Source organism: Heterodontus francisci, chromosome 1 (genome assembly GCF_036365525.1).
Source record: "Heterodontus francisci isolate sHetFra1 chromosome 1, sHetFra1.hap1, whole genome shotgun sequence".
NCBI lineage: Eukaryota > Metazoa > Chordata > Chondrichthyes > Heterodontiformes > Heterodontidae > Heterodontus > Heterodontus francisci.
The window spans coordinates 129,935,918-129,960,246 of NC_090371.1; the positions used below are offsets into that span (position 1 = coordinate 129,935,918).

At 42.5% G+C, this 24,329-nt stretch overlaps 1 protein-coding gene across 1 annotated transcript in view; it reads left to right on the plus strand.

Annotated features, from left to right (window-relative positions):
• LOC137372287 (gamma-aminobutyric acid receptor subunit alpha-2-like) overlaps nt 1–24,329 on the plus strand; it is a 449,916-nt gene that overhangs the window by 180,540 nt on the left and 245,047 nt on the right. The window lies entirely within an intron of this gene.

Consider the following 24,329-nt stretch of genomic DNA (forward strand, 5'->3'; position numbering starts at 1 on the left):
TGGGAACAAACCAGTTTTGGTAAGTGCAGATTTACTTTATAAACTGACAAACCTCGTCAAAATTCAAGATATCTGAAGTGGAGCAATTCAGATAGAGATTACACCACGACTGAAGAAAGAAATCAACAACATCAACAATAACAACTTGCATTTATATAGCACTTTTAACATAGGAACATGTACCAAAACAGAGGGATAATTAGAATACACTGGGTAAGAAGGAGACATTAGGAAGGATGATAAAAAAGCTTGTTCAAATAGATAGTTTTTGAAGGTTTTAGAAAAAAGAGAGGGAGATGGAAAACTAGAGGGATTGGAGAAAATTACAGAATATGGAGCTTCGGTGACTACAGTGGGAAAAGATCCACACTAGGCTAGAATTAGCAGAGTGTAGAGTTTCGGTCTGGGGGAATTATAGGCTGTAGGAGGTTACAAAGATAGACTACAATTGGATAGATAAAAGTGGAGGCTGTCCCACAGAGCTGGATTATGGAGGAGAGCTGTTGGAGGGGAATGGCATGGCCAACCAAATCAAAAGCTGCAGAGAAGTTGGGGACAATGATACACTGAGTCCATTTTCATTTGTGACTTTGATCAGGGCTGTTTTAGTGACATGGTTGGGGTGAAAACCTGATTGCACAGATTCAAATATATAGTTGTGGGAAGGGTGAGCACAGATTTGGGAGGCAACAACCTGTTTCAAGGACTTTACAAAGGAAGGGGACGTTGGAGATGGCGTGTCAGTTTTTCAAGGACAGAAGAGTCGAGTGTGGGTGTTTTGTGCAAGAGCTGATGATGGCAGTTTTGAAAGAGAGGAGATGTCAGCTATCTTGGGGGGCCAGGAAGGGAAGTTAGATGGTTAGCATTTTACTGGGAATGGAGCCAAGGGAGCAGGATATGGGTCTCATGGACAAGGTAAGCTTGGGTATGGCGAGTGGGAAGAAAGACAATCAAGTAGAGAAAGAGAGAGGACTAATGGAGCTGAAATGGAGATTGAAATCAACAAGGAAAAGGAGTCAGCAAGACAGGTAGGAGATTGCAGAGGTTAGCTCCTAGTGAGTGTGCTGGGCATTTATGTTGTTGAAAGAGGAGGATGGCGCAGTAAGGGTGGTTGCTTGTAATGAGGTAGCAGTGTTTCCTTCAGCAGACCCTTTGGAGAATGCCAGGAGAGGCACAAAGGATAGCCATGAGTTTATTCAAGGAGGATTCAAACCCACAATTGTGGCAGGAGAGCAGGAAGACAGAGAATTCATTGTGAGAAACAGAAAATTCCTTCAATGACATTGTTAGTTCTGTCTGCTGTTGCAGAAAAGACATAAAGAAAAGAAATAAAGATTGGCAAGCCAATGAGTTTGGATATTGTCCAAGGGAATGCAAAATATCTGAACACTGCCAACAATCCCAAAGCAACATGGGACCAGAAGCCATGAGCAGAAGAGCCGAAGGAAGCCCTTTTGGTTTACCAATATAAGATTCTACATCATCAGACAACTGAAAATTTGCAATTACAGGCAAAAGTTTCGGGAGAAAAATTGAATATGGCGAATGTCTCCGAAAGCAACAGATGACTAGTAAATAAAATCAAGAACTGAAAAATTCATGGCAAATTGGCATCTGCAAACCCACTAATTATGCTGAAAAACTTCAGAAGATATCTGCATAGTCTTGCTCCATTCGCATTTATCCCTGAAATGAAACTGGCTTGTTTTCAGGATGGAACCTCATTGTAGACCCACATAAGATGGAAAATAATTTATAAATTACACAGCCACAAGTGATAGCAAGTAATTCCTAATATCTGTGCAAAACAAAAAAGTGCTTAAAACATTAGTGTTTAAAGTTGTAAGTTAATAGATAAAATAAATAACTGCTTTTTAAAATGTTAAATGTTGCACGTGCATTTTGTATTCTGATTTGTTAGGACAATAATAGAATTGTATAGTGTATATTAATGTGCACATGCACAGAGCAGACAGCCAGTTTTGAAATTGTGGAAGACACTTGGGTTTTGCCAGTCTGACACTCTGGTTAAAATTGCTATTTTGTGACAATGATTTTATCTGGATTAAAGAAGATGGACTATTCAATATCTGAGATTAAAAATACTTCACCTCAGCTCTGAAAATACATTGGCCCAGAATTGACTGGAACGTTTTGGCATAACTAATGTGTAAGAGTGAAGTTTTTCCTGATGTGAAAATTTATGTGATTTATACCGGTTTTACACTGAAGAATTGCCATCTGCAAGTTTCCTTCATCTTTTATACTGCTTCTGAGTTTATTATTTTATTTAGGGATACAGTACTAAAACAGTCCCTTTGACACGCCAAGTCTGTGCCAACCAACAACCACTCATTTATACTAATCCCATATTCCCTACCACATCCCCACCATTCTCCTAACACCTACCTACACTAGGGGCAATTTACAATGGCCAATTTAGCTATCAACCTGCAAGTCTTTGGCTGTGGGAGGAAACCAGAGCACCCGGCAGAAACCCATGTGGTCACAGGGAGAACTTGCAAACTCCGCACAGGCAGTACCCAGAACTGAACCCAGGTCGCTGGAGCTGTGAGGTTGCAGTGCTAGCCACTGCGCCACTCTAAGTTACTTTTGATGCAGCTCCACTTGGCACATTAATATAGTTCTGCTCCATGTAAAAGACCAAAAAATGTGAGTCCCCTGCATTTACGCCGATTTTAGTGATTTCCATTTAGACATGCACTGTATTTATTTTATGGCATCAGAATCATAAAGTAGAGAAAAATTTTCACAATTGCATTTTCTTAAATATGATGTGCCTAGTGTCCAAAAATGATGACTTGATGACAAAAATGTTTTACTTTTATCATATCATTAAGATAAATGGGGACTTAAAGAAGGAAGATGACATGTGCTTTCCTTAGGCACTGATTGTTTATGCTGATTTCCATGTTAAATGCTTGTTTTTACATTTTGACTTCTGTTAACACAATTTTCAGAAAATTTGGGTGTAAATTCCTGTAGGCAAGTTTGTTGCAGAGACTGGCATAAATTTAGCATAATTTCTGCGTAAATGTAATCTAGGAGATTTCTGGCATTAAGTTTGTCCTTTATATAACATCTGCAAAATTTATTTTCCATATAGTTCTAACAGAAAAGTAGAACATGTTAACTGTATTAAGCCAAAGTGTGTAACTATAATTTTAAATGTGTTTAAATTTATATATAGTATTCTCCCTTATCCTGAAAGGCATGGTTTTCCATGAGTTCTAGTTGTCTAAGTGGTCATTTTAATGTAGGAGCCGAAATAGTGAGGCCAGCAAGTTATCGAACTATAGGATGTATCATAGACAAGCGTCATCTTGTCCTCATCAAACAGTGACGTGCACTATTTAATAGTAGTCACTGGATTGAGATAAATAGTAAAAATTCTGCCTAAACTCCCTATGGTTAAAATTCTTTATGGCCCATTTTTCTGTCCCTCCAAACTCCACATAAAGCTAAATAGAAAATAAAACACATCTTTTGGTGTCCACTTCCAGGTGTCCCTTTAAGCCTCCTCTGTGCTGTAGAGTTTATATATTCAAGGTTCCGGACTCCTCTTTCAGGCAAGTGCCACAGACGTCTGGGAGGCCACCTTCATCAATGTGAAAGTGCCTGCATTCCGGGTTCTGATAGAGCGCAGGACTTTGCACCCTGAAATTAGACTTCATTCCCCTTGTTTCACATCGGAAAATACTGGCAAAACAAGGACAAATTTCCCTCCCCCGAGCCCACAAATGCCTTACCTCTTGGAGCCTATTTTAGCCCCTTCTACGATTAAATAACTTGGCACAAATCAGGGATTAAACTTGCAACCTTCCTTTCTGTATTGCTTAGTAAACACTCAAAACCAGGTGGAAGGAAAGACTGAAGGAAGTAAGGAGTTGCATTGCTTTGACATTTTGGGAAAGAATTAGGATAGGATGCAGTGCAGAAAGAGTTGAGTCCTAAAATTCCTGATGGGCCACTATAAAGCTAGAAGAAAAGCAGGGCAGGACTTTTGCCCGCTAATTGATCCTGCTGCTGATCCGATAAGAAGTTCTGGAATCAGGTTAATCTCCATATTTTGGGCAACATTGTTTCAGCATGACTGTTCTTACAAGGGGTAGAGCAAGTGTTCTAGAGGCAGTTAAGCTAATCAAAGTCCAAAAAGGCTGGTGGGCCCCACGTCCACTAGGATTTAATTCGAGCACACAATGTATACATGCAGATACAGGGATGAACTGACACTTTTATCATTTGACAGGAAACAGGTGGCAATAGATCAGTGCTCATTTTATACAACCTCCTGATGGAAACAAAATTCGTTGAGGTGTAAAACAGGCAGCTGATTCACTATCACCTGTTTTCCAGTTGTTCCAAGATTTTGGATGGCTGACATCATCTTGCAAGTCCCACCTCTTCCACTGACAATTTGGATTCGCCAAAGAGGTGGAGATCTGATGGAACTGGGTCCCATCCCAAATTTCTCCCATCACCCACATTGCATGAAATGTTCTCTACTAGACGTGAGGAATTTTTGGGCTTTCATTTCAACATTGGCAGTGGAAAAGGAGTATGTTAACCATCTTCTGTCAGTCAAGGAATGGAACATGATAGGCAGGGACCTAAAACAGTGAATAAAATATAAATCTTTTCTTTAAAACTCACCCAATTAAAGTAATCAAGTCTCACTGACAGGCACCAGAGGTTGAACTTTTAACTACCTGGTGAACATCCAAGTATTCAATTGTTTAATAAGTTGCATCTCTATATTGAAAAACATAAGAAATCATTAAATAAGGCATTTATTAATTAAGATAAATAATTATTTCTACATATAGCACCAGTTGTTAAAAGTTAGGTCGTACATGTTAAATTCCAGAAAGTTTGGTGTGGAAGGATGATGCTGGGCCCATCTTTACTCAGTTTCACATTTATTGTATAGAGTACAAGGATTACAAACATGTAGCTTCTTACTCAAAAACCTCCCTGGGGCAAATTTTACAGACCACCCGATGTTGGGGGTCATGGCGGGGTGGGGGGGGTGGAAAATGCCTCCGGGAGAGGCCCGCCACGGATCTCGACGCAGGGAAGGCCTGGCCCCATATTGCTGGCGGCGGCGGCGAGGCCTCGTGGTGGTCTTCCCGCTGTTCAGCAATGGGGGTCCAATTTAAATATGTAAATACATTTAAATAAATGGATTAAGTACCTTCACACTCCCGCTGTCCGTCCCGGAGAGATATTGGTGCTGGTGGCCGGCACTCCCACATCTTCGGATCCCTGTCCGGGAATCCGAGGCGAAACACTGTTTGGGGAGAGGAGGAACAGGTAAGTTCTTCAGTGTGGGAGTGGGGGGAGTGGGGTCAAACTCATCTGATTGGTGCAGGGGATGGTGGGAAAAGTTACAGTGAAAAACTTATGAACTTTGGCGGGGCCGGAAGGTCAGGTGCATAAGGTGAGTGTTTTGGGGGAGGGAGGGAGGAAGGGCAAAGAATTAATTCTGTGTCCATTGGGAGGATGGAAGAGGGTCAAGATCAATTTATTTAATTTTTTTAAATCAATCTAGCTTTAAATATTTAAATTGAAATGTAGGGCTCAAAACCCTTTAAAAATGGTGTCAGTGCCTGCGCAAAGGCTGCTGACGCCATTGCCGGGGACGGAGAGCCCGCTCCCTCCACGTCATCGGGGTGGGCGCTCCGCCCTGGCTATTTAAGTGGACGGATGCTCTTAATATCGCGGTGGCTCTGTGACTGCACGGGCCGTCATTGTTTTCGCCCACCACCAATTACGGCGGCAGAACCATTTATTTCGGCTCCTCGTATCAGTATGTGTCTGCTTATAAGTGTTCAAGTAAGACCCCAATTAACACCCTCCACCGACACATAATTAAACAATTGATACATAATTAACAGATTAACAATTCAATTCTTCCTCACAATAAAGCCTTTGAAAATTTTCATTCCAGAAATGAGCAGTTTTTTTTAGTTTATGGGGAGAGTTGTGCTGAATGTGAATTGCTCTATTGTTCTATTTGTAATACTTAGCAAATTTTACATGTGAGCTTTTACATGTTAGGGGCACCTGGGACATGACCTCCTGTCAAACAAGTATCCCCTCCATATTCCCCAACAATCACTTTTAGAGCGGGAGAAATTTTAGGACTGACATTTAACTAAGATTGTGGATTGTTATATGTGTCTTTTTCTCCACATGAGCCATCCAGTTTAATCCCATTCTCATGCTTGCTGTCCAGATACCCTTTAATATTCATATTTTTAAGGCAATATTTCATACTCTTTTTTAAAGAATTTATCATCTCTGCTTCAAATACTCCTTGTAATAAAGCATTCCATGCTCTGACAATTCGCTACATTGAAAAATTCTCCTGCTCTTTCCCTCCTTACTCGAAGTGACAATTTTAAATTACTGACAACCCAACCATAAGAAATGGCCTTTTCCTCAGGACACTATCAAAAATCCTTCAGAATAATAAAAAAAAACTATTGAACTTTCTCTGGGTTTTGTCCCAGTATCTCAAGTCCCTCCCCATAAGGTCACCATGCCGGAAATCCCAAGGGAACTAACATTGAATCAGGAACAGGTACTCACCAAAATTAACATAAGCAAAGTAACAGTAATGAAAAAAATAATGGCACTAAAGAGTGACAAATCCCCAGGACCAGATGGTTTCTATCCCAGAAATATGGGCCGGAATTTTACCGTCATGACTCAGGTCCCATCGGAGGCGTCCGGAAGGTAAAATGGAGCACGATGGCGTCGGGCCGGGCCCCCGGCGTCAACACGCGCACACGCCATTTAACCAGCATAGGAAGTCGGGCGAGATCGAGTGTGTGCTTGCCTCCCGACTACAAGCAATTGAAAGCTCATTAAGGTGCTTGAAAAAGTAATTGACAGCAATTTTATGCGTGCTGTCTGATTTTATGGCCGTAAATCGGGTCGTGGGGTGTCTCGGGAACCCAGCAGGCTCATAAGGGCGGCAGGCATTGATTCTTGAGGGAGTTGGAGGAACAAATTTTATTTTTGATCCTTATTACTTCAGATGTTGTTCGTGTGTCCTAACAAGGGGTGTTACTGGCATCTTGTGCAGAAGGGGTCATCTGAATGATATGCCCTGCTGATCAGTACCAATCTACTCTGAGTTATTGGGTGACGGGAAGGGGCTTTCCTGAACCAGTCCTAATAATTGGAAGCTAATGCCTGTGGTCAAAGCATCTGGTCTGCTGTACAACTATGGGAATTGTTCACTGTGAAGGTGAGTCATCAGATGATGATGAAGTTTCTGATGAGGAAAATGATGATCAGGGAGGGAAAGGTGAATGTAAATTGGCTCAACTGCTAGAGAGACAAGGGAGTCTCTAATAGGCAGGCGTTTCCATTGAGAGGAATAAAATGTTCACAAAATTGATATTGCCATATGAGATGAGTCACTGTGAGCATCTGAGAGGGAAAATTCACTCACCTTCAGGTGGAGAGATAATGTGACGATTCAATCCTTCACATCATGAGGAACGCAACCGAAAAGTGTGATCTTACATTTGAAACTACTTCTGTTGAGCAATGATCTTGTATGAGACTTCAGGAATGACGTGTCAAATAGTCAAAACACCAAATTTAATAGAATTATTCTAACACAAATCAAATATATAACTTACAAGTCACCCAGTGAACCAGCTGTAATGTTACAGTGATTTCTTACATCGTTTGCGAGTGCTCATTCGGGTGGATGATCCCTCGCACCAGACTCACCAGAGGCAGGTGGCTGATCTGGTTGTCGCCCTGCTTGTGATGACTTTGGCGGACGTCCTCTGCATGCTCGCGGCTGTGAGAGCCGCGGCATCTTAGGGTTCTCCTGATAAATATCATGAGCACCCTCCAACGCCCTGGGATTTCACGGTTCACATGTCCCTGGCAGTGGGAGCAAGGAGCTGCAGGATGCATCAGAGGCACCCTGAGAGGAGCTCCCATATGCAATCTGCTGCCCCTGTGCCCTCGTGAGGCTCGGCTGGTCCTCAGTGGTGACATCAGAGGGATGAGCGACCTCAACCTGTCGCCAGCGTATCAGATTCTGCTCTCTGGTGCTCTGGTTCAGGGAGGCGACATTTGCTCTGAGGTCACGAATTGCATCCAGAACTGGCTCCTCCACTGCAGCTGCCAGTCTTTCAACAGAGGAAGCCAGATATTCAAATGCCTGAGACTTTGCAGCACTCATACTCTGGATGGATGTCTCCAGAGTATGAGTCATAACGCACAACCTCTCAGGCAACTCCGTCAGATTTCCAAGGACCGCATGCTGCACCTGCAACATCTCCCAACGAATTGATGTTCTCAGAGGCATGTCATCAGCTTGCGGCTCTGCACTGACCTGGCATCCCCCACTCCTCAGGTTGAAGTCCTAAATTGGGGGAAGGCTATTTTCGATGGCATCAGACACGAACTCTCAAAAGTTGAATGGGAGCGGCTGTTTACAGGTAAAGGGACATCTGGAAAGTGGGAGGCTTTTAAAAGTGGGATAGGAAATGTTCAGGGCCGGCACGTTCCTGTTAGATGGAAGGGCAAGGCTGGCAAGTTTAGGGAACCTTGGTTGACGAGGGATATTGAGGGTCTGGTCAGGACAAAGAAGGAGCATTGTGTCAAGTATAGGCAGCTGGGATCGAGCAAGTCCCTTGAGGAGTATAGGGGATGTAGTACTACACCTAAGAAGGAAATTAGGAGGGTGAAAAGGGCCATGAGATTTCCCTGGCAGATAAGATAAAGGAGAATCCTAAAAGATTCCATAAGTATATTAAGAGTAAAAGGGTAGCAAGGGAGAGAGTAGGTCCCCTTAAGGATCAGTGCGGCAATCTATGTGTGGAGCCACGGGAAATGGGCGAGATCTTAAATGAATACTTCTCGTCTGTATTTACTGTGGAGAAGGTCATGGAAGCTAGTGAGTTCAAGGGAGGGAACAGCGATATCCTGGAGCATATCAACATTACAAAGGAGGAGGTGTTGGAGGTTTTGAAGCACATTAAGGTGGATAAATCCCCAGGGCCTGACCAGATGTATCCTAGGATGCTATGGGAAGCAAGGGAGGAGATTGCTGAGGCCCTGGCAGAGATTTTTGTATCATCGTTAGCCACGGGCGAGGTACCGGAAGACTGGAGGATAGCTAATGTTATGCCTTTATTTAAGAAGGGCAGCAGGGATAAGCCAGGGAACTACAGGCCGGTGAGCCTTACATCAGTGATGCGAAAGTTATTGGGAGGGATTTTGAGAGACAGGATTTATATGCATTTGGAAAGGCATGGTCTGATGAGGGATAGTCAGCATGGCTTTGTGCGTGGGAAATCATGTCTCACGAATTTGATTGAGTTTTTCGAGGAGGTGACCAAGAGGATTGATGAGGGCAGGGCGATGGACATTGTCTACATGGACTTTAGCAAGGCCTGTGACAGAGTCCCGCATGGTAGGCTGGTCCAGAAGGTTCGAACACATGGGATCCAGGGTGAGCTAGCAAATTGGACACAAAATTGGCTTTTTGATAGGAGGCAGAGGGTGGTAGTGGAGGGTTGTTTTTCACATTGGAGGCTGGTGACCAGTGGTGTGCCGCAGGGATCAGTGCTGGGCCCTCTGTTGTTTGTCATATATATTAATGACTTGGATGTGAATGTAAGGGGCATGATTAGTAAGTTTGCAGATGATACCAAAATTGGTGGTATAGTGGACAGTGAAGAAGGTTGTCTAAGGTTACAACAGGATTTAGATAAACTGGGAAAGTGGGCAAGGGAGTGGCAAATGGAATTTAATGCAGACAAGTGCGAAGTAATGCATTTTGGGAAGTTAAACCAGGGCAGGACATATACAGTGAATGGCAGGGCCCCGGGGAGTGTTGTTGAGCAGAGAGACCTTGGGGTGCAAGTACATAGCTCCCTGAAAGTGGCAACACAGGTAGACAGGGTGGTGAAGAAGGTGTATGACATGCTTGCCTTCATCGGCCGAGGCATTGAGTACAAGAGTTGGGATGTCATGTTACAGTTGTACATAACGTTGGTTAGGCCGCATTTGGAGTACTGTGTGCAGTTCTGGTCGCCGCACTACAGGAAAGATGTGATTCAGCTAGAGAGGGTGAAGAAAAGATTCACAAGGATGTTGCCTGGTTTGGAGGGCTTGAGTTATAAAGAGAGATTGGATAGGCTGGGTCTGTTTTCCCTGGAGCAAAGGAGGCTGAGAGGGGACATGATAGAGGTATATAAAATTATGAGAGGCATAGATAGGGGAGATAGCCAGAGTCTGTTTCCCATGGTAGGGGTGACTAAAACTGGAGGGTATAGATTTAAGGTGAGAGGGAGGAGGTTTAAAGGGGATCAAAGGGGTAAATTTTTCACACAAAGAATAGTGGGTATCTGGAATGATCGATAGTATAGATTAATATGGTCGGCATGGACGCGGTGGGCCGATGGGCCTGTTTCTATGCTGTACGACTCTATGACTCTAAACCTTTTTCAAGGGCTTACATGAGCCATTTCCGGGTGTGGTCCCGCCCCCAATGCTGATTTTCATCCCACCTCCGCGCACCCTTTCATTTCACAGATAAGCCGCGGGGCTGCTAATTGGCTGCCCCGCGCGTGATGCCGGCGGCCAGGAGACGTGGAGCGGGATCGGAGCCCCCATCCGCTTCAGGCGCATCCGTCCCAGAGCCACAGATTACAGTAAAATTCTGGCCATAAAGGCAGGAGGTGACAAAATTGCAGATGCCCTAATCATAATCTTCCAAAGTTCACTCACTTTGGGAACTGTTCCTTTAGATTGGAAAATTGCACGTCAAACTGCTGTTTAAGAAATGTTAGAGAGGAAAACCAGGAAATTAGAGATCCATTAGCCTATCATCTGTTGTTGGGAAATTACTAGAGTCTATAACTTAAGGATAGGGTGACTGAACATGTTGAATATTTCTAGCTGATCAGACAGAGCCAGCATAGATTTGTAAAGGATAGGCCATGCCTGATGAACCTGATTGAATTTTTTAAACCAATGACTGAAGTAGTGGACAGGGGACTATCTTTCGATGTTATTTATATGGACGTCTAGAAGGCAATTGATAAAATTGCTCATGAGCAACTGATAGCTAAAGTTGAAATCCATGGAATTGAAGGCAAATTATTGACCTGGTTAGGAAATTGGCTGAGTGGTAGGAGACAGAGAGAAGGGATAATCAGAAGGTTTCCTAATTGGTAGGATGTGACTAGTGGTGTCCTGGAAAGATCTGTGTTGGGGCCTCAACTATTCACCATATTTATTAATGACTTAGATGATGGGATAGAAAGCCACATATCCAAATTTGCCAAAAACATAAAGATAGATGGCATTGTAAGCAATAAATTTACAAAGAGATGTTGATAGATTAAGTGGGAAAAGCTTGGCAAATTAATTTTAATGTAGGTAACTGAGGTCATCCATTCTGGACCTAAAAACGATAGAACAGAGTACTTTCTAAATGGTGAAAAACTGGAAAATTGGCGGTCCAAAGAGCCTTGGAGGTCCAGGTGCATAGATCATTAAAATGTCATGAACAGTGTTATGACCTAGTGAGAAAGGGGTCTCGGGTTCCCTCTCAGCCTTTACCTGGTCTTACAGTAACAGGGTTTTAATTTTAAACACAGCATGTTTTTAGCTTCCCCTTGGTGAATCCTTGTTCACTGCTTTCCAATTATAAGGCAAAGAAGCCAGCACAAACAGGTTTTCTTAGGTTTAAAGAAGAAAGGTTGAAATTTATTAAACTTAAACTTAAACTCTAATTCAGTTAACGCCTACGAATGCACAACGCATCCACGCTAGCATGCATACGTGATACACACATGCAGATAGAGACAGAACAGAGCAGAAGAAATAAAGTGAAAAAGTTTGAGGCAGTCTCTGACGAGGGTTTTTGTGACGGATCTTTGAGCTCACTGTAGAGTCCTTGATTGTATGTAGGTCTTGCTTTTCATTGGGGCCCAGTATTCTTCTGAAACTTTGTTCGCTGTAGGAGACTTTTCTCTTGTGGGGTTCATGTGTCCTCAGTGGATTTGGAGTTCATTGAGAAAAAGATGGGAGCAGACAGGAGAGGCTGTGGCGAGCCAGCCAGGAGTGGTCTTTTCAGTCCAGGAGCAAACAGACACAGAGTTCAAACTGTTTGTACCATTAAGAAAACCCCAGGTTGCCATGTAGGTTAGTCATGTGACTAACTGGCCTGACCACGTCTTGGCTCTGTGGATTGTATCATCCTAGCAGGGCCTGGAATGCGCTTCCCTACCTTCAATGTCTGGTGCTCAAAGTTCACTGTGGGTTAAATGGATAAGGGAAGTAACCTCTCTTGTCCCAGTTGGCATGTAAATGTCTTGCAGCCAAGTGTCTGGCAGCCCTTGTAACAGGACTTCTCTTCTTCCCAGCAACAATTTGAAATTTAATGTCCATATGGCAAAATTAATATGCCTCATTCTTGGCAGGTGGGGTTCTAGCATGACAACAGTTACAGAAAATAATCAAAAAGGCTGATGGAGTGCTGGCTGTTATATCTGGAGGGCTAGAGTACAATTAGGTGAAAGGCATTCTTCAGCAATGAAAAGCCCTGGTTAGCCCACACCTGGAGTATTGTGAGCACCACTCCTTAAGAAAGATATATTGGCCTTGGAAGGAATGCAATGTAGGTTTACCAGAATGATACCTGGATTCCAAGGATTAAATTATAACTAGGGTTGTATTCATTGTGATTTAGATGGTGGTAGAAGTTTGGAATTCTCTTCTGTAAATGGCAATTGATGGCAATCAGGTGTAGATTTTAAATCTGAGATTGATAGATTTTTATTATGCAAAGGTTTTAAGGGATACGGGGCAAAGTGGGTATAGCCCTGCAAATTTTTCAAGAATATTCTGGATATCTAATACCAGACATTCCCTTTTGAAAGTTACTGTTGAATCTGCTTCCATTATCCTATCAAATTATAACAACATTCTGCATAAAAGAAATATCCTCAGTTGGCCGTCTGGTTCTTTTGTCAATAACTATAAGTCTGTGTCCTCTGGTTACTGAACTCCTTGCAAGTGGAGTCAATTTATCCTTATTTACTGTATAAAAACACAATTTTAATTCATTCATGGGATGTAAGCATTGCTGGCAAGGTCGACATTTATTATCCATCCATAAATACCCTTGAGAAGGTAGTGGTGAGCTGCCTTCTTCAACCACTGCAGTCTAAGTGATGTAAGTGTACCCACAGTGCTGTTAGCGAGGGAGTTCCAGGATTTTGACCCAGCGACAGTGGAGGAACGGCAATATCATTCCAAGTCAGGATGATGAGTGACTTAGAGGGGAACTTGCAGGTGGTGGTGTTCCCATATGTCTGCTTCCCTTGTCCTTCTAGGTGGTAGAGGTCATGCGTTTGGAAGGTGCTGTCGAAGGAACCTTGCCAATTCATAGATGGTACACACTGCTGCCACTGTGTGTCAGTGGTGGAAAGAGCAAATGTTTAACATGGTGGACGGGGTGCCAATCAAGTAGGCTGCTTTGTCCTGAATGGTGTTGAGCTTCTTGAGTCTTCTTAGTCCTACACTCATCCAGGCAAGTGAAGGGTATTCCATCACATTCCTGACTTGTGCCTTGTGAAGGGAGGACAGACATTTGGATGTCAGGAGGTGAATTACTCGCTGCAGAATTCCCAGCCTCTGACCTGCTCTTGTAGCCACTGTATTTATATGGCTGGTCCAGTTAAGTTTCTGCTCAATGGTCACCTCCAGGATTTTGATGGTGGGGGATTCAGTGATACTGTTGAATGTCAAGGAGAGATGGTTAGATCCTCACTTGTTAAGGATGCTCATTGCCTGACATGTGAGTGGCACAAAAGTTACTTGCCACTTATCAGCCCAAGCCTGAATTTGTCCAGGTCTTACTGCATGTAGAAACAGACTGCTTCACTATCTGAGGGTTTGTGAATGTTGTTGAACACTGTGCAATCATTAGCGAAATCCCTATTCCTGACTATGTGATGGAGGGATGATCATTGATGAAGCAGTGGAAGATGGTTGGGCTAGGACACTACCTTGAGGAACTCCTGCAGTAATGTCCTGGGGATGAGATGATTGGCCTCTAACAACCACAACCATCTTCCTATGTAATAAAAACAAGAAATGCTGGAAATACTCAGCAGGTTTGGCAGCATCTGTGGAGAGAGAAGCAGAGTTAACATTTCAGGTCAGTGACCCTTCTTCAGAACTGGCAGATATAAGAAATGTAAAATATTTTAAGCAAGTAAAGCGGGGGTGGGGCAAGAGATAACAAAAGAGAAGGTGTTAATTGGGCAAGGTCACAGAATAGCTGACCAGAAGGTCATGGAGCAAAGGCAAACAATATGTTAATGGTGTGCTGAAAGACAAAGCATTAGTACAGATAGCGTGTTAATGGACTGAAAACGGAACAGCCGCAAGCACAAACATGAAAAAAAAACACAGTGGGTAGGCACAGTAGCAACAAACTGAACAAACTAAAACAAAATAAACACAAAAAAGAAAAAATAACTAAAATTAAAAGTAAAATGGCGGGCCTGTCATGCTCTGAAAAGCATCTTCCTATGTGCTAGGTATGTCTCGAACCAGCGGAGAGTTTTTCCCCTGATTCTCATTGACTTCAATTTTGCGAGGGCTCATTGATGTCACACTTGCTCAAACGCTGCCTTGATGTCAAGGGCAATGACTCTCACCTCACCTCTGGAATTCAGCTCTTTTTTCCATGTTTGGACCAAGGATGTAATGAGGTCTGGAGCTGAGTGCCCCTGGCGGAACCCAAACTGAGCATGAGAGTGGATTATGGCTGGGTAAGTGCTGCTTGATAGCACTATCGACTCCAACTTCCATCACTTTGCTTATGATTGAGAGTAGACAGACAGGGCAATAATTGGCTGAATTGGATTTGTCCTGACTTTTATGGACAGGACATACCTGGGCAAATTTCCGGTCAGATGCCACTGTTGTAGCTTGTCTAGGGGAGGAGCTCATTTTGGAACACAAGTCTTCAGTACTGCAGGAGGGATGTTGTCAGGGTCCTTAGCCTTTGCTGTATCCAATGCTTTCAGCCATGTCTTGATATCACATTGTTATAGACAGGTGGGAAGTCATGTGGGTGACTTCTACTTTTCACCTCTCAACTGACCGCAGATTGTGTTTTAAAAATGTGTTTTAGTCTCTGAGTGTTTTAATGGTCAAATAAATAGACAAATTGCAGGTTTTCTCATAGGTTAAAAAAAGAAAGATTTATCTTTTACACATTATCTGAAAAATGTTTGCGACTTCACCCACTCATGCATTCACACACACATACATACACACAAAAGATAGAGAGTAGAGGGTAGCATGCAATTAGACTCCAATTGTTGTAAAATAGTTTTTTGTTTTAAAAAACCTTTCGAAGCTTTTAGAGAGGAAATCTTTCAGTGGTGCAGGCCTGAATATTCGTTGGCTTGAAAAGGATGTAGTATCACAGGCTCCTTGTGGTTAAGCCTCAATCCAAAGTCGATGGTGGAAATTCTGGTTCACTTTCACAGTTGGGGAGTTCCAAAGACACCTTGCAATTTCTCTGCTGTAGTAATTAAAAGAAGTCATCAGTAGGGCCCCTGCTTATCTGGAACTGTCTCCCAGCTGTTCTGGCTAGAAAAGGCCTTCTCTGGCTCATCTGCCTCTCTCTCTCCAGAGAGATACCTTTTAAGGTAGAAACTTGACAGGTTGGGGTCTCGGTCAGGTGACTAAGGGCTCTCTCCCCTAGGGTGATTCATACAATGTTCTAGGATATGGGAACCATTGTTACATGATGGTGTCTGAATGTGGTCCATTCTGCTAAAGTGGTGCTATTTCACTCCTATTATTTTAGTCTTGGCTGTGGAGTCAGTCTGCCTGTAAAAGTCTTTGTTAGCTCCATTCCTGCAGATAGGATTTGCTAACATGGAATGTGCTGTTTTTCATTTCATTGTGTTGCTAAAGGGTGATACTCAGAATTGAACATAATACTCCAGTGAAGACCTAACAATTGCTCTATAAAAGTTTAGCATTATTTCCTTTCTTTTGTAATCTGTACTTCTATTTATAAAGCCCTGAATCTGATATGCTTTTTAACAGTCTTATCAACTTGTCCTGTCACTTTCATTTGAACTATGTGAATCCCCTAGTCTCTCTGCTCTTGCACCTCATCCAAAATTGTACCATTTAGTTTAGGTTGCTTTGCCTCATTCATCCTACCAAAGTACATATCTCACACTCTTCTGCATTATATTTCATCTGCCATGTGTTGTGTCTGCCAATTTCAACTGCTTATGGCCTTCTGAAATCTGCACTATCCCTCACTGTTTACTACATTTCCAAATTTTGTGTCTCTGCAAACTTAGAAATTATGCCTTTATACCTAATTGCTGGTCATTAATATATCTCAAAAAGAGCAGTAGTCCTAATACTGACTGCTGTGCCATTGTATACTTCCCTCCAGTCTGAAAAAAACAACCACTCATCACTATGCTTTGCTTTCTGTCATTTTGCTAATTTTGTATCCACACTGCCATTACCCCTTTTAATCCCATGGGTTTCAATTTTGTTAACAAGACCTTTATGTGGTACTTTAAAATGCCACATCCACAACATCAATTGCGCTCATAAACCCTCTCCACTGCTTCATCAAAGAACTCTTAATCAAGTTTGTCAAACATGATTTGTCTTTAACAAACCCAGACTGACATTTATTAATCCATGTTTTTCCAAGTGACAGTTCATTTTATCCCAGATTATGGTCTCTAAATTTTCCCACTACTGACTCAAGGATGATTGGCCTGCCGTTACCAGGTTTATCACTCTCCCTGTTCTTTGAACAGGGGTGTAATATTTTCAACTCTCCAATTTTTTGGCATCACTCCCATATCTAAGGAGGATAGAACGATTGTGGTCACAGTCTCTGCAATTTCTACCCTCGGTAACTTTGGATGCATGCCATCCAGGTTGGGTGACTTTCCTACTTTGAGCACTGTGAATCTTTTATGTACCTCCGCTATCTATTTTTATCCTATCTGATTTTTCTGCCACCTCCTCCTTTACTGTGATATTGGCACCCTTTTACAGCAAAGATGTTTCACTGACTACTCTCCTGTGTCCTGGCCCAATTTTCAAATCTAAGGATTGAACGTTTGTGGTCAAATCCTCTGCTATCTCCTATCTGACTTCCTTCATTATCCTAGGATGCAAGGCAGCTGCGTTTTGTGACTTAGCCATTCTAATTTTGTGCATTTTTACAGATCCAGTTCCTCTTTCACTGCTACCTCTAGCAATTATTCTATATCTTTTTGTACTACATCTACATTCTCACTTCTACTATCATTTGTAAAAACTGGCACAAATATTTAAATAATATCTCTGCTATTGCGTTGATCTACCCAACCAGATTCTATCCTTCATCCCTGAATGATCATACTTGCTAACATTTCCATTTTTTAAATTTGCTTAGAAAGGATCTGTTCTTTCCTTTTATATTACCAATCAGTATGTATGCTTACTTATTTTAGTGCTTCTAATTTCCCTTTTCATTTTCTTACACTTTGAGTTTCTCATAACATTAATATTATTCACCTTCATTTATCAGACGGGTTCCATTTAATTTTCAGTTTTGTTTTCATCTCTCTATTCAGGGAATTACATCATTTGATGCCGATACTTTTTTCCTAATAGAAATATATACTATTACTCTATTCATATATTTGAAGTTTCTCATCTCTCATTTGTTAACTTTTCTGCCCATTAATTTGGGCCAGATTCCTCCTTATCTCACCAAAATTGCATTTTTTCACATCAGCATTCTTATTTTTAATTCTTCATTATTTTCCCAATGAGCCTAACTATATTATGGTTGATATTTTCCTATTGTTATCCGATTATTACACAATGTAATTGCCCACTTCAACAAATCAAGGATTCAATTATCTATATCACAGAAAAGTGTATGTAAAGTCAGCAGAAATATTCAACTACTAGGCATCAATAAGCACAATTGTTATCAGCAACACTCTCATTGCATTGCAGCTATAATTTAGAAATATTGCTTACTTTCAAATTTGAAAACTATTGCATTTTTTAAAAATGTAGGTACTGTAACTCTGCCCAGTGTGATATACTGGCATAAAGGCATAACAATTGTTTTTCTTTTACCATGTGCCTGCCTTAAACTTGGTTTTTCATGTTTGTGCTTTTGGACAGAGCTGTTCATTATTCTGTCACTAACACTCTCTCTGCCCTAATGCGTTGTCTTTCACCACACCATTAGCACACTCCCTTTGCCCCATGACTTCCTTGTCAGTTAATCTCTCCCGCCCTCTTCCCTATCACATACCTTCCCTTTTGTTCTCTTTCCCCCCACACCCCTGCTTCACTTGCTTAAAACCTACTACATTTCTAAACTTTGCCAGTTCTGATGAAAGGTCACAGACCTGAAATGTTAACTCTGCTTCTCTCTCCACAGATGCTGCCAGACCTGCTGAATATTTCCAGCACTTTCTGCTTTTATTTCAGATTTTCAGCATCCACAGTATTTTGCTTTTATTATAATTGGTCAACTTAGCTGTGTATCGTAGCCTGACACAGAAAATAACACTGCCAAGAAAATTATAAAATGTAACAACCTGGCCTTGGACTACTTAACTAACCTTGTTTGAGATTAGAAAGAAGCAGTTTTACAACATAGTTATCCATGTAATTTGCATTATACAGATACCTTGACCTCTCTGAGAAAACACAATTACAACTCATCAGGATTTCTGTTTAATTTTTCCTGTTCTAAACTCTGATTGTAGTAGGATCTGAGAGTTTTGATGGAAGCTCGTGTGATAGATTACATTTCCTTCAATCAGGCTTCATTTTGTTCTTCTAAAGCCAGTAATGTTCACCATTTTACACCTCTTGAAGTTAATTCACTGAAAATTTGATGTAACCAAGGTAGCAAACATTATTTCACATAGTATATTATGCTTATACAAGAGGTATGAGATTAATGTGTTTAAAAATTTTTTTAAAAACTTACAATTTACAAGCATACATACAACACATGACAATACTGGACAGGTAAGGACTCTGTGGTTCACAAGGCTGTCCCATGCAGGCATAATGCCTTATGCTTTATGATTAAGACATTTCCTTGCCCATGTTTGACCTGATACTATGAAGTCGCATGTTGAACACCAATTGGAAGGCAGCAAGGGCACAGAATGTACTCTGAGTGGGGGATTTCAATGCCCATCATCAAGAGTGGCTCGGTAGCACCACTACAGACCGAGCTGGCTGAATCCTAAAGGACATAGCTGCTAGACTGGGTCGGCGGCAGGTGATGAGGGAAGCAACAAGAGGGAAAAAACCTGCTTAACCTCGTCCTCACCTATCTACATATTGCAGGTGCATCTGTCCATGACAGTATTGGTAGGATCGACCGCCGCACTGTCCTTGTGGAGACAAAGTCCCGTTTTCACATTGAAGGTATCCATCATCATGTTGTGTGGCACTGCCACCATAGTAAATGGGATAGATTTCGAATAGATCTGGCAACTCAAAACTGGGCATCCATGAGGATGCAGTGGGCCATCAGCAGCAGCAGAATTGTATTCAACCACAATCTGTAACCTCATGGCCCTGCATACCTACTATTACCATCAAGCCAGGGGAGCAATCCTGATTCAATGAAGATTGCAGGAGGAGCAATACCTGCCATACCTCAAAATGAGGTGACAGCCTGGTGAACATAGAAACATATGAATTAGGAATAGGAGTAGGCCACTTGGGCCCTCGAGCCTGCTCCGCCATTCAATAAGATCATGGCTGATCTGATTGTAACCTCGACTCCAGATTCCCACCTACCCCCTTACTTATCATGCCAAACAGAGGAAGCAGAATGCAATAGACAGGGTTAAGCAATCCCACAACCAATGGATCAGATCTAAGCTCTGTAGTCCTGCCACATCCAGCCGTGATGGTGGTGGACAATGAAACAACTGGCAGGAGGAGCAGACTCCACAAATATCCCCATCCTCAACGATGGGGGAGCCCAGAACATCAGTGCAAAAGACAAGGCTGAAGCATTCTCATCCATCTTCAACTAGAAGTGCCGAGTCGATGATCCAACTTGGCCTCCTCCTGAGGTTCCCAGCATCACATATGCCAGTCTTCAGCCAATCCGTTTACTTCACGTGATATCAAGAAATGGCCGAAGGCATTGGATACTGCAAAGGCTATGGGCCCTGACAACATTCCAGCGATAGTACTGAAGACTTGTGTTCCAGAACTCGCTGCACTCCTAGCCAAGCTGTTCCAGCACAGCTACAACACTGGCATCTACCGAGCAATGTGGAAAATTGCCCAGGTATGTCCTGTGCACAAAAAGCAGGACAAATCCAACACAGCCAATTACTACCCTATCAGTCTACTTTCAACCAGCAACAAAGTGATGGAAGGGGTCATGGACAGTGCTATTAAGCAGCACTTGCTCAGCAATAACCTGCTCACTGATGCTCAGTTTGGGATCCGGCAGGATCACTCAGCTGCTGACCTCATTACAGCCTTGGTTCAAACATGGACAAAAGAGCTGAACTCCAGAGGTGAGGGAGAGTGACTGCCCTTGACATTAAGGCAGCATTTGATTGAGTATGGCATCAGAAGCCCTAGCAAAACTGGAGTCAATGGGAATCAGGGGGAAAACTCTCTGCTGGTTGGAGTCCTACATAGTACAAAGGAAGATGGTTGTGGTTTTTGGAGATCAATCATTTCAGTTCCAGGACATCACTGCAGGAGTTCCTCAGGGTAGTGTCCATGGCCCAACCATCTTCAGCTGCTTGAATGACCTTCCCTCCCTCATAAGGTCAGAAGTGGGGATGTTTGCTGATGATTGCACAATGTTCAGCAGCATTCGCGACTCCTCAGATATTGAAGCAGGCTGTGTCCAGATGCAGCAAGATCTTGACAACATCCAGGCTTGGGCTGATAAGTGGCAAGTAACATTCATGCCACACAAGTGCCAGGCAATGACCATCTCCAATAAGAGAGAATCTAACCATCTCCCCCTGACGTTCAATGGCATTACCATTGCTGAATCCCCTACTATCAACATCCTGGCAGTTAACATTGACCAGAAACTGAACTGGACCAGCCACATAAATGCTGTGGCTATAACAGCAAGTCAGAAGCTGGGATTTCTGCAGCAAGTAACTTACCTTCTGTCTCTCCAATGCCTGTCTACCATCTACAAAGCACAAGTTCGGAGTGTATAGGAATACTCTCCACTTGCCTGGATGGGTGCAGCTCCAACAACACTCAAGAAACTTGACACCATCCAGCACAAAGCAGCCCGCTTGATTGGCACCCCATCCACCACATTCAACATTCACTCCCTCTACCACTGACGAACAGTTGCAGCAGTATGTATCATCTACAAGATGCACTACAGCAACTCACCAAGGCTCCTTCGACAGCAGCTTCCAAACCCACGACCTTTATCAACTAGAAGAACAAGGGCAGCAGATGCATGAGAACAGCACCACCTGCAAGTTCCCCTGCAAGCCATACACCATCCTGACTTGGAACTACATTGCTGTTCCTTCACTGTCACTGTGTCAAAATCCTGGAACTTCCTACTAGCACTGTGGGTGTGCCTACACTCCAAGGACTGCCGCAGTTCAAGAAGGCAGCTCACTACCACCTTCGCATGGGCAACTGGGGATGGGCAATAAATGCTGGCCTAGCCAGCTACGCCCACATCCCACGAACAAATAAAAAAAAAAACTACCCGGATCCATGAAAAAACCGATTAAAAACTAAGGACAGTTGGGGGGGCAGATATTTGAGAAATTGCTCGCCCACCCAATCCATGGCGATTAAAACTTTTCTAGGAGACCGCAGTGACCATGACTTATGCCACATGGTACCTACTTCTTGTATGACATGAAATCCATAACATCTATCCAGGAAGCGGTCTAGATGTCTTTTGTATAAATGCAGTAAATCAGCACTTGCCGCAAGGGCCAACTACTTGTTCCATAGCTCTATTATTCTGTGGAAAAAAGATGAATGCTTGATCCCTGGTCCTCCTCAAGCTATCTAATTGAAATAATCTGTCAGCATGCACATAATCGAGTCCCTTCATTGACTTTGATCAAATTGTCCTTGTGTCTACACCTCTCTAATTTATAAAGACCTAGCTTTTAATCTTATCTTGGTAGCTAATGTGTTTTAACCTTAAAATAATTCTTGTGGCCTCATCTGACTTTATATTAAGTCGCAATGTTGCTTACCAGGTGAGCGGACCAAATTAGACAACCATATTCTGAATGAGGCCTCACAAGTGTTATACAAGGACAAAATTAGATGTATTGCTTTATATTGAATGGTCCTCTGGATGTAGCCCAGTACTCTATTTGCATTAGATATAGCTTCACTGGATTAGTTGTGAACTATTGAAGTTTTCTGTTTTCTTTCACAACTGCTGTCCATTCCATTCTCTATAAGGTGTATTTAGGTTAGTCTTGCCAATGCGTATCGCACTGCAGTTGTCTTAAATATGATTTGCCAAACACCAACCCATTCCTCCAACATTTCTAAATCTGCTTGAATAGTTTGGCCTCCACTCTAATCCTAATACTTGTACATATCTTGATATTACCTGCAATCTTGTAGGTCATGCCACCAAAACTTACACAAAGGTTGTTCATATAGATAACAAATAAAAAAGGCTCTAATATCGATCACTGTGGGACAGCACTGATAGCTGGCTTCCAAATAGATTCGCAGCCATTGACAACACATTTCTGCTAATACAACATACTATGCGATACCTTATGAAAGGCTTTCTGAAAGTCTGGATAGACGGTATATACTGAGTAATCCTTGTCCACTAAACTAGTGACTTCTTCAAAAAAAAAATCAATCTTTTCCAGAAGCCATGTTGAGTGTTCCTGATCACTCCATCTCTGTCTTGGTGTACATATATAGCATCTCATTATTTCTCCAATCATCTTAACTCATGCTGAGTTAAAGTAATGGACCTATAGTTCTCTGGTTCTGCATTGTCACCCCTTTTAAAATATAGATCTACATTTGCATTTTTCTAATCCGAGGGAACAGTTCCTATATCTAGTGAGCTGCAAATAATTCGAGCAAGGAGCTTACAAATTACACCTCTTAAAGAACCTTTGTGTGGATGTCATCTGGGCTGGCAGCCTGATCTATTTTGAGGTTCTTTACTGTGTTTCTGGCCTCATCTATTAATATTTTTACTTCTTTTGTTAACACTGCAACTTACTGCTAATCAAAATCTTCAGGAACAATGATTGATCTCTCTGCCATACATCCTGTGCTATTTGGGAACTCCAGGACATTTCCCAAAATCATATTGCAGGAAGTGTCATCAGTTGGAGCAGCACTGGCTCTGGGTTTTGGAACTTAAGCAGCAGCTGGCATCACAGCAGCGCATCTGTAAGTATTGGAGCTTTGTCGATAGCATGTTTAACTATGTGGTCACTCTGTAGCTTAGGTGTGCAGGGAGAAAGGGAATGGGTGACCACCAGACAGTCAAGAAGAAACAGGCAGGTTGTTCAGGAGACTGCTGAGTGCATTTCACTCTCCAACTGGTATTCAGTTCTGAATACTGAGGAAAGTGATGGTTTATCTGGGGAGTGCAGCCAGAGCCAAGGCCATGGCACTGTGGCTGGCTCAGCTGCACAAAGGGGCACAAAGAAATAAAAGTAAAATACTGCAGATGCTGGAAATCTGAAACACAAACAAGAAATGCTGGAAATACTCAGCATCTGTGGAGAGAGAAGCAGACTTAACGTTTCAGGTCGGTGACGATTCATCAGAACTGATGAAGGGTCACAAAGAATACTGGATAGAGATGGGAGATTTGGTAGTTAGGGGAATGGATAAGCATTCATGCGGGTGCATCATGAATCCAGGATTGTGTGTTGCCTCCCTGGTGCCAGGGTCAAGGATGTCACTGAATGGCTACAGAGTTCCCTGAGGGAGAGGGAGAATAGCCAGCAGTCATGGTCCACATTGGTACCAACGACATAGGTAGGAAAAGAAATGTGGTCCTGCAGAAAGAGTTCAGGGAGCTAGGTAAGGAATTAGCAATGGAGTAGCCATATAAATACTGTGGCTATAAGAGCAGGTCATAGGCTAAGAATCCTGCAACAAGCAACTCACCTCATGACTCCCCAAAGCCTGTCCACCATCTACAAGGCACAAGTCAGGAGTGTGATGGAATACTCTCCACTTGCCTGGATGGGTGC